This window comes from Jaculus jaculus, chromosome 23 (genome assembly GCF_020740685.1).
Source record: "Jaculus jaculus isolate mJacJac1 chromosome 23, mJacJac1.mat.Y.cur, whole genome shotgun sequence".
NCBI classification, from domain to species: Eukaryota; Metazoa; Chordata; class Mammalia; order Rodentia; family Dipodidae; genus Jaculus; species Jaculus jaculus.
Window position 1 is genome coordinate 10805081 of NC_059124.1, and position 14110 is coordinate 10819190.

At 43.8% G+C, this 14110-nt stretch overlaps 1 protein-coding gene and 1 pseudogene across 1 annotated transcript in view; one reads left to right on the plus strand and one right to left on the minus strand.

The window, feature by feature from the left end:
• Positions 1-2338: 2338 nt before the first annotated feature.
• On the minus strand, positions 2339-2435 carry LOC123456491 (annotated as a pseudogene).
• A 19-nt stretch (positions 2436-2454) lies between these two features.
• The window catches only part of LOC101594800 (zinc finger protein 268-like), a 41922-nt gene continuing 30266 nt past the window's right edge, over positions 2455-14110 (plus strand). Inside the window, exon 1 of the mRNA XM_045139645.1 lies at positions 2455-2540. The gene's annotated coding sequence lies outside the window, so the exon portion shown is untranslated. The remainder of the gene's footprint in view (positions 2541-14110) is intronic.

The following is a 14110-nucleotide window of genomic DNA, read 5'->3' on the forward strand; positions in this document are numbered from 1 at the left end:
TCAAGTGGAACTATGTAGATGTTTGGTAGAGGTATGTAGTTTATCCCCAGTAGATGAATTTGGAATAGCTCAGTAAGTAAGCCTTCAGCCACATGCTCAGGGCACCAGGCACAATTTCCCACACCATGCAATGTATAGAACACAACTGATTGATAAGCCCGTTGAAAATAAGATACTGGCCAACTACATACAGTGGACCCCTCCAGTCCTCCAAATTTGAGGAATAAGGAAATAGCATGCTTAGCCATCACAGAAATGCAATCCAAACCCACATTGATTTCCCATGTCACTCTGGTCAGAATGGCCTTTATTAATTATAGGAGTTAGTGAGTTACAGGCAGATAGGGTGAGGGTTGAGATGGCAGGAATGCCCCCCAAACTGCTTGACTGGTCTTCCACCAGGCACCTTCAGCCTTGTTTTTGTGGTGGGGCCGGGGTGTGTGGGCCAGCAGTACAAAGGTTGCAACAGACCCCGAAGGAGGGAGTGGGAATGAATCTGAGACAAGAACACAAGGAATGGAGCCAGGAAGCCAGGACAAGTTCTGATCAAGGCTCAGGTTTATTCAGGCAGACTCAGGCTTATATACGGAAGATAGAACTTTCTCGACAATGCCTCCGTGCCTAAGTCAGCTTCATCAGGGCCATGTGGTAACACCCCTCTATCAGGTGCCTATGCCTTATGTTAAATAATGCCTTTGTAACTGGTGTCATCTCACATGGGCTGCCTTCTCACCTAGGCTGTAGGATAAGGCCTTTGTGTTAAGAGACTAAAGACCACCTGTAGTTCCCGAAGTCAAAGAGCAGCTGCAGCTCCCAACACGGGGTGGGGGTGGGGGGTGAGGGGTGGGGGGGTAGGACAGGCTGTCATCAGGGCACCCAGGCAGGTTGCACTATAGGGCACTGCTTTGCTCACATCAGGGCATTCCTATTATCATGCTGCCAGTTTCCCTAGGGATAAGGTGATTGTATGAGCCAGTGGGGCCACCCAAAAAATGTTAACCACCAACAATAACCAGAGAAGGAAGTTCCTTGAGGTGTCCTTAAAAGGACACAAGTTGTATGTATGCCAATGGACAAATGGGAAAAGCTGAACATTGATCCCTCATTTACATATGGGACAATGATGTAATGTTGCCTGAGACTATAGAGACTATAGAAAAGGGAGGAATAATGTATAAAGGGAAAATATGTTCATATGCACAATATACTTGAGGAAAATGATACCCCTCACTGTGACCAGTGAATCTATACCAAAACTTTAAAAGGAAGTCACCGGATAAACATAACAAAAACTTCCAAGGCACTGTAACATGTGTAACCCAGCATTTTAAATGCCTGGCTGTTAAGAAAAGCCTTCTTGAGAGCCTCTCAAGTACCAGCAGTGTTTCCTGTAGGCTATCAGAGGAACAAAGTGACAAGGTTTAGACAGCAGGACGTCCTTGTCTTATGGCAGCAGGCCCAAACTCTCTGTCTACAAATCTCCCAGGATCTGAAGTTCCTTCTTGCCTCTGTTTTGTGATGTTTTCCCTACAGCTTCTTTTTTCCTGGAAGCCCTTAGACAGCCATCTTCTTGGCCTTTCCCTCAAATTGTCCATGTGTTTATGGAAAACCTTTTTCTCCTTGAAGCCCTATGTAAAATGGCCAAATTACCCATGCTAGCTAGATTCTCCAGATCCTTTGTTCCCCCACAGTTCTCATCCTTTTGTAATGGAGTAGGTAATTAACTAGTTTGTGTGCGGTTTTGATTTGAATTAGGTGTCCCTGGTAAACTGATGTGTTGTGAATGCTTTGTACTCAGCTGGTGGCAGTTTGGTCACTGAGCCTTGATGGAGGAGAGGTGTTATTGGGAGCAAGCTTATGGGTGTTATGGCCAGCTTTGCCTTGCCGGGTTCAGCCCATAGCCATGCTGTGGGATTGCACCCGCTGTGGCAGAGGCGATGCCCAGCCTCTGCTCGTGCTTTCTTTCCTTTGCCGTTACGGAGCTTCCCCTCCAATCTGCAAGCCAAAGTAAATATTTACCTCCCACAAGCAGCTTTTAGGTGCTTTGTCCCAGTAATTTGAAGGTAACCTTAGTGGGTGTCATAGATAGATAATGAATTTGTTTATGATGAAATGAGGATAAATAAAAATAAGTACATACTCAATTTCTCCATTGTAATTATGAGTTTTCAGATTGTATTTTCCTAGTTAAGCATGACATTTTGAGTCAATATTATTATGTTCATACAAGATTAGGTGTTGCTTCCATAAGGAAATAATATTCTTATAGATAGGAGAGAGACGACCCTTGACTGTAAAGTGTTATTGAAGAATTGTTTGTATGTATGTATTGTGAGATGGAAATATGGAATATTTCACAATATTTTCTGTCATTCTTGCGCAAGGGCCTTTCTGACCTTTCCTGTCTTATTCCAGTTTCAGTATCTGTGCTGCTCCTTCTGCTTTACCTCGCAGAGCAAGCCTATGAAATAATAACCAGTTCTGACCCGATTCTTCATGCAGAACAGTGAAGCATAGGAAGACTCCCCACAGCCCAGCAGGTACAGTTACCAATATTTGAACACAGGGATTCTAAAGGAAGCTCTTTCTAGAAATGTAATACGTGCAGATGGCCCTCAGTGAGTGCTGACCATTCCATGACCACTATAGAACAACGTGGGAGTGTCTTAACTGTGGCTTTCCCCTTCTAAGAAGCAACTGCATAATTTCATGCCTGTTATGTAGCACCAGGATAGTTTAGAAAATGGAATATTGTCTTATAAGAAGCATCTGCATGATTTGAATAAAAGATGCTGTTTTATGTTTATATATTGATTAAATATAAAAATAAATATACTTAGGTCAACAGTTTTAAATCTAATAGAGAGGCTCTGTTACCTTTAAAAGTATTTGAAAGTTATGATTACAATTTCAGTTGTTTGGGGGGAATTTCTTTCCATTTCAAAGCTGAGACTGTTTGCTCAAAACAGTAGCTGGAAAACCAAGCATGGTGGTACATGCCTTTCATTTCAGCTCTTGGGAGGCAGAGGTAGGAGCCGTGTGAGTTCAGGGCCAGACTCGGACCACAGACCGAGTGCCTGATCAGCATGGGCTACAGTGAGACCTTACTTTGATAAGAAATAAAATTTTAAAAAAATTTCAAGGAAGATTTTCATAGCTGTCTTATTTGTAAATAAGATATCTATCTATCTATCTATCTATCTATCTATCTATCTATCTATCTATAAAATTCCAATGATGATACAAGGTTAAGTGCAAATTATGCATGAGGGACAGAATCTCCCACAGAAAGCTTTGCTTTAACACAATAGCATTGAAAAATATGGGTTTATTTTTTTGTTTCGTTTTTGTTTCTATATGGCAGGGTCTTGCTCTACCTCAGGCTGACTCTGACTTCACCATATAGTCTCAGGTTGGCCTCTGACTCACAGTGTGCTGGGATTAAAGTCATGAGAGCCATCATGTCCAGGAAAATGTGTTATTTTAAAAATGTTCATATTTATATTTGTTTTAGTTTTTAGCTAGGGTCTCATACAGTGCAGGCTGGCTTTGAACTGCTGATTGTTCTGCCTTAGCCTCACGAATGCTGAAATTTTAGCAGCAAGCCTGTCCCTGTAGCTAAGGAACTTGTTGTGGTTTCACTCATCATTTCCTACCAGACTGTCAGCCAGGGCCTGAGTAGGTGGGGCTTAAAGCACTGTTCAGTGGCATGCACTGTCTAATCAGGCACTCTGACAAAGCAGGAGGCAGGCTTCTGCAGTCCAGGACCTTTGTGTCTGAGCATACTACCTGTCTGCTATGTTGCCTCTGCCTCTGGGATCATTCACTTCCCTAGAGTTCAATGACTTTGCTGATTCTGTGACGTGTGCCACCCGGCTGCAGGGATATCAGAAGGATGTTTAACTAGCCAGAAGTGGTGAGTGTAACATCATGATCTGGGGCAGGGAATCTGAGTGTCTGATCAGGGTGGGTGACCTCAGATCCCATCTTTGACTTGTGAGTTCCCAGACTCAAGTGTTCAGTTAGGGCCACCCTGGCCTTGTCTCTCTGGCTGTGGCACAGGGGCTGGATGGGCCAACAACCTTGGTGTCCTGTGCGGGGGACCCCAGTCCTAGCTGCAGCACCCTCGGGGGTCTTTGTCCAGCAGTGGTATGTGGGTCTTTGAGCCAAGCGAGGGAAGCTTTCACCCTGTGTCTGCACATTTGTTCCCAGTCCTGCGGTCCCTGGAGGTGCAGCCAGCTTCATGTGGGAACCCTGGAGGCTGGCAGCTTCACAGTGTCACTGAGCTGCCAAGCTCCAGAGGAGGCCTCCTGGGGTGCTTGTGGAGGGGCTGCCTGATGCCAGCACTGCTGTGTTGTTGTTTGGTGTGCTCAGGGTCACAGGACCATGCCCATAGGTCCTGGAGGCCATTGGGGCCATGGAACTGTCAGAAAGGGTGATTTAGCCAGTGCTGTACCCCTGGCTGAGTTAAAGGGACTTTGGCCAGCCAGGTGAACAACTCCCTGGTAGTCTGGACCTCTTTTGTACATTTTATATGCTCTCCTGGAAGTCAACCTATTAGCAGATAGGTCTATGCCTCTACTATTACACAAAAAAAGCACATTGGCTGACCATCAGGTAGATGGGTTATAGTAAAGGGGGATGTCTCCACCATAGGTCTCAGCTGCTATCTGATGACATTCTTAGCCCTTGGGTTGATGGAAGCTGGCATCTTTTCTTGCATTTCCAAAAGGATTACACCTGATCAACTGATAGTCACCAAGATGTTAGTTCAGACACAGAGGTGGGCAATAAGGTGGGGCTAAATAAAGGTAGCCCCAGGTAATTTACCTCTGACATTTCATCTTTCTGTGATTGCAAAAGTTTGATCAGTCCATTCAACCTTGCTGGAGTTAGGTATAGCAGAGTCAGTGCTTTTCTGGGAACTCTTGTTCACACCTTCACAGACACTTGTCTTTCTCACCAATTCCCTGTGTGTGTCAAGGATACTCTGCAGTATTTGGATGGAATGTTCTCTAGATAATCTGTTAGGTCCATTTGTTCCATGACATCATTTAATTCAGATGTCTCTCTGTATATTTTTGCCAGGATAACCTGTTAATTGATGAGAGTGGGTATTCAAGTTATCCACTACAATTGTGTTTGATGTTATCTGTGGCCTTAAGTCTAATAGTGTTTTGTGTGATGAAACTGGGAGCCCATGTTAGGTGCATATATGTTTAGGATTGCAATGTCCTTCTGTTGGAGTGTTCCTTTAATCAGTATAAAATGACCTTCTTTACTTTTCCTCATTAATGTTGGTTTGAAGTCTGTCCTGTCAGATATTAGGATATCAACCCCTGCTTGTTTCCCTATTTGCTTGAAATACCATTTTCCATCCTTTCTCCCTAAGACGGTATCTATCTTTTATTGAGAGATGAGTTTCCTGGAGGCAACCAATGGCAGGATCCTGACATTTACTCCAGTCTGAAAGCCTGTGTCTTTCAGTTGGTGCGTTGAGGTCATTGATATTAAGAGTTATTATTGAAAGATGTGCATTTATTCTTGCCATTCTTATTTTGCAGTGTTTCCTGTTTTCCTTTTACTCATTTGTTTTAACTGTTATTTGAGTGTGGCTTATTTTTTCTTATTTCCTCCTGTGTGTTTTGCTTTTTCTTCAGCATGAATACCTTCAGGTATTTTCTGTAGAGCTGGTTCAGTTGTCATAAATTCTTTTAGCCTGATTTTGTTGTGGAATGTCTTTATTTCTCCATCAATTTGGATAGATAGCTTTGCACAATAAAGTAATCTTGGCTGACAGTTATTATCTTTCAGAACTTGGAATACACCATTCCAAGCCCTTCTGGCTTTTAAAGTTTGTGTTGAGTAATCTGTAGTGATTCTGATATGCTTGCCATTGTAGGTGACTTGCTTTTTCTCTCTAACTGCTTTCAATGTATTTTCTTTGGTTTGTGTGTTTAGTAGTTTAATTATAACATGGTGAGGAGAGGTTCTTTCCAGGTTTTGTCTGTTTGGTGTTCTAAAAGCTTCCTCTATTGGCATTGGCATTTCTTTCCCATGTTGGGGAAATTTTTCTTCTATGATTTTGTTGAAAACACCTACTAAGCCTGTGGGTTCAAGTTCTTCTCCTTCTATTAAACCCTGAATTCTTTAAAAAAAATTTTTTTTAAATTATTTATTTATTTATTTGAGAGCGACAGACACAGAGAGAAAGACAGATAGAGGGAGAGAGAGAGAATGGGCGCGCCAGGGCTTCCAGCCTCTGCAAACAAACTCCAGATGTGTACGCCCCCTTGTACATCTGGCTAACGCGGGTCCTGGGGAACCGAGCCTCGAACCAGGGTCCTTAGGCTTCACAGGCAAGCACTTAACCGCTAAGCCATCTCTCCAGCCCATAAACCCTGAATTCTTATGTTTGATCTTCTCAGTGTCCCAGATATCTTGAAATCCCCATTCAACCTTCCTGTTAGGCTGTTTTTCTCTTTATTGGACTGTATTAGGTCTGCTACCTGGTCTTCTAGTTTAACTATTCTGTCCTCTCCTTCATCCATTCTACTGGTGAGACTCCACAGAGTTTTTTTTTTTAACTGACTCTATTCTTCAGAGCTAGGATATCAGCTTGGTTTTTCTTCAGTATTTCTATTTCTTTATTCATTTACCTCATTTCATTAAGCAGGCTTCCTGTGTTCTCTTTCAGAAGTTTGTTTTCTTCTTTGATTCCTTTCATTTCTTCTTTGATTTCTTTGAGTCAGGCATTTCATCTGAAACAGTCTCATTGGTGATCATTTCTGATGGATTTATAATTTTTGGTGGTACTGTATTGTCTTGATTCTTTGAATTTCTTGTATTATATTGTAGCACCTTCTGCATCCTGAATCGATTTGATGCTTGGTTTTTCTACTTATCTGTAGTGTTGTTAGATGCTGCAATCTACCTTTATATACTTTCAGGATATGATCTTGTCCCCCAATCCAGTCGCAGAAGTAATCCTAGGTGTTGATTTTGCTTGCTAAGCAAGTTTTCTAGTGCACTGGGTGGAACAATTTACTGGCAAATTCTAATCTTCAACTAAGCAATACATACATTCAGTAAAGACCAGCACACAGTATGCAATTGTAGGAATTAAAACAAACAGTCTTATAAAGCCCAAATCCCTAAGGGTATGTGTTGTTCTACATGCTTAATCTTGTCAGCTGTGGAGGTCAAGATTTCTGTTCTGAATTGGGTTACAGGTCAGCCTGGATCTGGATCAGACCCTGCCCCTGATAATGACAGAAGGAAAAGACAAAGGCCCTATAAATATGAAAGCATCAAAGGCAACAATATTCAGACCCCCAAATACAGGTTATTTGAAAATGGTAAAGCCAACGAAGAAAATATAACCTTTATCCTGCCCTGACAAGGAAAGGGAGATTAGCTCTTCCAATGCAGGCCTATGTACCTGGTTTTTTTTGTTGTTGTTGTTGTTGTTTTTCAGTCAGCCTCATCACCTTTTGGGGTGGCTTCCAGTCTCACCTACCTCAATCCCTCCATTGTTTAGTGGAGCTGGAATTCTGATCAGCTATACTGGCTGAACTGCCTGCCACTGGAGGCTGAATGCTAGAGGTTCAAGGTTCTGATGGTAGGGGATAGGAGAATTCAGACTTCTAGAGTTGCTCATGCATTTCTGCCTGTGTCCCTTTCAGTAGCTCCTTAGTTGATCTTCAGATTTCTTAAGTTTGCAAGAAAGCTGATGAAGTTGAAAAGTCTTGTTTGGTCTCTGCTGCTGCCACCACTTGGCGTGCCTGTGGGGTGGTACACCTCAGTGGTGTTCTGGCCATTTTCCTCCTTTCTGTTGGATCTTGGTCTCTCCAGCTTCTCTGCTGTGTCTAAGAATAACCTATACTCCTTCACTTTTCAGAAGAATGTAGTTTGCTGGGCTTTTACTTAAATCCCTCCCTAGGCTGGTTTGGCACAGGTCATATGCTGCCATCTTACCTGGAAGTCATTTACATTATTTTTAAACATTCTGTCTTTAGGAAAGGAAGTATTAATTCCTTGGACAACTTTATCAGTTGTGTTTGGGTCTCCCAGGTAGATTATAAAGTAAGGATTTTTTTTCTCTCAATAACTTTTAATTCTCCCTGACTTTCTATGCTGCCTTTCCTTACAGTGGGCCACCATTTTCCCCCTGAGATTTTCAAGTGTATGGCAAGTGGGGTTTCAAATCCAGAACCCTGAGCAGCAGCCCCAGCTCCATTTAGGTCTAGCATCATGTTCCTAATATTCCACATCCCTGCAAGTATTTCTTTATGATAAAGCATTTGTCTCACATAACATATTTCAAATAGGCAGGGTCTTGTTCATTTTTTCTCTTGGGATTGGAACAAAGGGCTTTTTGAAGAAGTCCTTTTTTTAATGTTTTTTTTTTTAATTTTTTGTTTATTTTTATTGATTTATTTGAGATTGACAGAGAGAGAAAGAGGGAGGGAGGGAGAGAATGGGTGCACCAGGGCTTCCAGCCACTGCAAACAAACTCCAGACGCGTGCGCCACCTTGTGCATCTGGCTTATGTGGGTACTGGGGAATCGAGCCTTGAACCAGGGTCCTTAGGCTTCACAGGCAAGCGCTTAACCACTAAGCCATCTCTCCAGCCCTTAACGTTTTATTTTTATTTATTTATTTGAGAGAGACAGAGTCAGACAGAGGGAGAGAGAAGGAGAGAGAGAGAGAATATGAATGAATATGGGTATCCAGCCCCTGCAAACTCCAGATGCATGTACCATCTTGTGCATTTGGTTTATGTGGGTCCTGGGGAATCAAACTGAGTTCCTTTGGCTTTGCAGGCAAATGCCTTAACCACTAAACCATCTCCCCAGCCCTGAAGAAGTTCTTTTTAAAGTTTATTTATTTCTTTGAGAAAGAAAGGGAGACAGAGCAAGAAGGAGAGAGAATGGGTATGCCAGGGCCTCTAGCCATTGCAAACGAACTCCAGACTCATATGCCACCTTGTATATCTGGCTTATGTGGGACCTGGAGAATTGAACCTGGGTCCTTAGGCTTTTCAGGCAAGTGCCTTAACCACCATCTCTTCAGCCCTGAAGTTTTTAACTCTGAACATAACGACACATGACAGGAAAACTATGAAGGTTGTCTTAATTCCATTTAAGCAGTCACTTGCCACTCCTGTTCTCCTTAGGTACAGGCACCTAATTGGAATGAATGTCTTTGAGTTGCGACTCTTCTTTCCAAACTTTCCATGGTGTCTTGTCACCTCAATTTCTATCTTCGTGGCCTTGGTTTCAGGAGTGTTTAGTACCATATGTCCATAGCACGCGTGTCTCTGGTTTCCTGGAGTGTATAACGAATGTCGCCCCTGGGTTATCACCTCAATAGTAGCCTCATGTGGAGTATTGCCTCTCAGGGGAGCAGCAAGTAGCCTTGTAGTTGGGAGGAATGTCCTGTTCCCTCATCTAATTAGCCCCTCAATTGTCTCCATATATGGTTTGTGACTGAATATGTTACACAGGAATGCACTAATTTTTGACCTTTGAGTTTCTGTTCCTTTTGATATATATATTTCAGCAGTAATGATTCTGAATCACTGTAGTTCTGTGTTTCATATAGTGGCTTCCTGGAATATTGCTTTATAAAATTTTTTTTGTTAATTTTTGTTTATTTGAGAGTGACAGAGAGAGAGAGAGAGAGAGAGGCAGATAGTGAGAGAGAATGGGTGCACCAGGGCCTCCAGCCACTGCAAATAAACTCCAGATGTGTATGCCCCCTTGTCCATTTGGCTAATGTGGGTCCTGGGGAATCCAGCCTCGAACTGAGGTGTTTAGGCTTCACGGGCAAGCGCTTAACCACTAAGACATCTTAAACTTTTTTTAAATTTGAGATTGACATAGAGAGAAAGAGGCAGATAGATAGTGAGAGGATGGGTGTGCCAGGGCCTCCAGCCACTGCAAACAAACTCCAGATGCCTGCGCCACCTTGTACATCTGGCTTACTTGGGTCTTGGGGAATTGAACCGGGATTCTTTGGCTTAGCAGGCAGACACCTTAACTGCTAAGCCATCTTTCCAGCCCCTGGAATATTGTTTTGTAAAATATCTGTGCATGGGAGGCAGAGGTAGGAAGACTGCTGTGTGCTTGAGGTCAGCGTGAGACTACATGGTTTATTCCAGGTCAGCCTGTGCTAGAGCATGATCCTACCTTAACAAAACAAAACTCCGTTCAGGACTGGAGAGATGGCTTAGCATTTAAGTCGCTTGTCTGCAAAGTCTAGTAACCTGGGTTTGAGTCCCTAGTGCCCATGTAAAGCTAGTACACAGTGTGGCACGTGTACCCGGGAGCTCGTTTGCATTGGCTAGACCCTGGAGTTCTCACTCTCTTTCTGCCTCTCTTCTCCCTACCTCCGTCTGCTTGCAAATAAATAAGTTAAAAATGTTTTTGGGGCTGGAGAGATGGCTTAGCGGTTAAGCACTTGCCTGTGAAGCCTAAGGACCCCTGTTCGAGGCTCGGTTCCCCAGGTCCCACGTTAGCCAGATGTACAAGGGGGCGCACGCGTCTGGAGTTCGTTTGCAGAGGCTGGAATCCCTGGCGCGCCCATTCTCTCTCTCTCCCTCTATCTGTCTTTCTCTCTGTGTCTGTCGCTCTCAAATAAATAAATAAATAAAATTTTAAAAAAAGGTTTTTGAAGGCTCTAAGGAGATGGGCATCTACAAACCCCTTTGTTCCCACAATTTAGAGGCTTATCATGGACTGTGTCAAAGCTGAACCACCCAGTTTATGGACAAACTGGCTTCAGTTGGAACTGGTAGACCTGGAGATATTATTGTGGTGTGTAGGGGAGTAAGCCTGTAAGTCTGTGTTCAGAGATAGTCTCCTAGGGGTTTACTGAGTTTTTGTTTTTTTTCCCCTATTAACCCCTTGAGGCAAACTAGGTAAAATTTAGCTCCTAGGAAGCTATGATAGAAATTTCCTGTGAATGATAAAGTGGAACTTGAACTTGGCCTTTTCACCCATCTCTTACCAGATCATTGGTCATGAAGCCTATGAAAATATTTGTATGAGCACATACCACCACAAGTTTGTTTTGTGTTTTGTATAGCCATGGATGCATCCACATGAGCAACAGTGGTGCTGTGCCACGCGTATTGTCCCTGTCTTCCTCTCAGTATGCTGTTAGGGATTTAGAATCAATCTCTCTATTAGATAGAACATTCCCTATAGTTGAGTACATGCCTGAGTGTATTAGAACATTTCTAACTTACTAGCTAGGTTGTTTTCTCAGTCGCTCAGTATATAGTTATATGCCAATTCAATTATGCCTTGTGAAAGATTTGAGACGTATGTATGTTTATTAAGCTTGCTGTCCATGAAACAAGGGAGAGTCAGCAATCACCTTTTTCAGTGTTTCTTAAACCAGAAATACTTAGTGTGGTGGTATTCTGACTCAGGGCAAAGAATCTATGAGCTGTAGATCACCATGGGATGGTGGCTCCCCATCGTTGACTGAAGAGTCCCAGGTACTAGTGCTTCTTTGGCCCACTATGTCCTCTTTCCTCCATCTGTGGGGCAGGGTCAGATGGTTGTAAGAAACTGGACATCCTGTTTCACCCTGCTCAGGGACCCCAACCTGGGCTTCAGTGCTCTCTGGGAGGCTCTTTCATGGAGTATGTGCATCTTTGAGCTAATGGACAGAAGCTGTGATGCCCATGTCTTCACCATTACGTGCCCAGGCGTGTGATGGGGCCTGCTGACCACTGTCATGACATTGTCTCCATGCAGGAGTCCTTGGCTGGCTGGGTCCAGGAAGGCATCAGGGCTATGGAGTTGTTGGACCTCTTGTAAAGGGCCACCAGACCACATCCATGAATCCTGCTGGACATTGGTCCTGACCTGAGGTTCAGGAAGGTTATACCAGGTACCCTGCTTCTGGATGAGTTGAAGGAACTTATCTCAGCCCAGTTGATTAAATGATTCTTCACTCCTCACCTCTCCTGTGCATGTCTCCCATATGCACTTTGGGATATACACAGGGATTCAGCACAAAGGCTCCTGGTACAACCATACCTCAGGAGTTCTTCCTGAGCCTCTTGTTTTCTATCTCTTATTTGTCTATGAATGACTGATTTCTCTTTGGATCTCTGTGACTATCTCACTGTGCAACTCTAGGCATAGACCACATGTGAGTGGCACTTCCCTTGGTCTCTGCAGTCATTGTTTGATCTTTCTCTAGTAGATTTGGGTTTTGCACCTCCAATTCCATTCAGCATGCATTTTCTTGTGGCCCTAGGGCCAGTAAGACATGAATTGGAATCCAGATACCATGCAATTCCTTACTGGGAGGCTTTATTTAAGCACATCCCCTCTCAGCCAAGTCCTTGTATGTGTATGTTACCATAGGGCTCACTTTGACCTGGCCAGGTAGTGGTGACATGCTAATTCTGTCTATCCCACTGCTCCTGTGAAATCAGACATTCCAAGAGGGAAAGAGCATTGGCGAAAGGCGTGGAGATTCACAGAGACATCAAGTCTCAATAAGACAGCTTAGGAGACCACAGTTGGAGCTCAAGACCAGGCGCTGGGGTTTGGAGTGAGATTGACTCCCTTTGTCATTGGTAATAAGTGGTAGCCCCTTATTACCATGTAAACTGCCCACTGGCTCCTGAAGTTTGTCCTGCATGACTTCGAGAAACCCTCTTACCTGATGTCTAGGCTATTGCAACCTGGTGCCTGTGTAACTGAACACCTAGATTGTCTGATATCTGTTCATTGGCCATCAGGTTCCATTCTGCCTTCCAGCTACCCAGAAACCCATTTCTTTGTGTCCTGAACTTTTGTCTGCTGGCTCTGGTGATCTTAGGTGACCCCAGGTTGTCACAGTCCAATTGTATGTTTTCGCAATAGGCAGAGGTCTATGAAGCCTCAGGGCAGCAGCATGGCAGTGGAGGCTGTGATATTATTGATCCAGAAGCACAGGTCCTTGGAATACATGCCCATGGTTTTGGGACAGATAAGTAATATCTGAATAACAAATACCCCTTTAGAAGAATAGAAAAAACACTCAGATAGGGAGCAGGTCTAGAAGATGTCACTGACGGAGAAAATATTTCTTATTTACCAGTTGGCTCAGAAAATTAGTGTACATTACAGGGACACTCTGGAAATTCTACAGTGGATGCTTAAACAAGATGGGATGCCAAAGGGTCCCTGTTTTATCTAAGCATAGGTAAAGCTGCATACCCCATCGATCCCTCATTGAATACTCCTAGGACATCAGAATCACTCCACTTAAATGTCCACATCCAAAAGATGGAATCGCCAGCTAAGACTTGTCCCAAAGTAAGTGGATCCATCATGACAAAGAAAGGGGCTTGTAAGGCTTTGTTATCCAGGACTCTTGTCCTGCCAAAGGGATAAGGGGGCTGTAAAAAATCTCTCTCTGCTCTCAATGTTTTTCTTTTTTTCCCTGTTACAGGTCTATCGTTAAAGAGGAGGAGGCTGTAGCCTAAACCGAGACAGCCAAAATTGGCAAGCAATGGCACTGTTCTGCTGTCTCAGCTTGCTCAGTCCTGCCAAGCCCTCCTGCTGCCTATCCCCACATGTCCACTCATTCCCAGGAGCTACTCTTGGTTTTTATCATCCCCAGCTGTCTACTGCTTCCCTGAGCCCGTCCATTCTCTCCTCTGTCCACAGTGAGTGCAGTGTGGAAGTTCCGATTTGAGTATTACATGGTTCCCACCTAGGCCAGGGTACCTCTCTTGGAGTTCTCTGAAGGGCTCTGTAGTCCAGTAGGGTTGGCCTAACTTAGTACATCCCTCCTCCTCCTTGTGGAATGCTAGTTAGTTTCATTTACTTCCTGACTCTGTGGAGCCCAGCTCCTCCTTCCAGGAAGGAATGATTCAATTTCAAAGAAGCTACACCACAGACTGCCCCAGGTGGGCCCTTCAGGAGCTCAGGTAGCTTCCAGAGCCAACCACCTCTTTTTGTCTGGAATGTATACCAGTTTCTCTAGACTGCCCAAACAGTTCACCAGAGCATGCAGAAGACCTGCACAAAGCCTGAGGTACATGCAGGTGCAGTGTGTGCAGCATGCCGTGACCATTAGGCATCTCTGGAGCGCT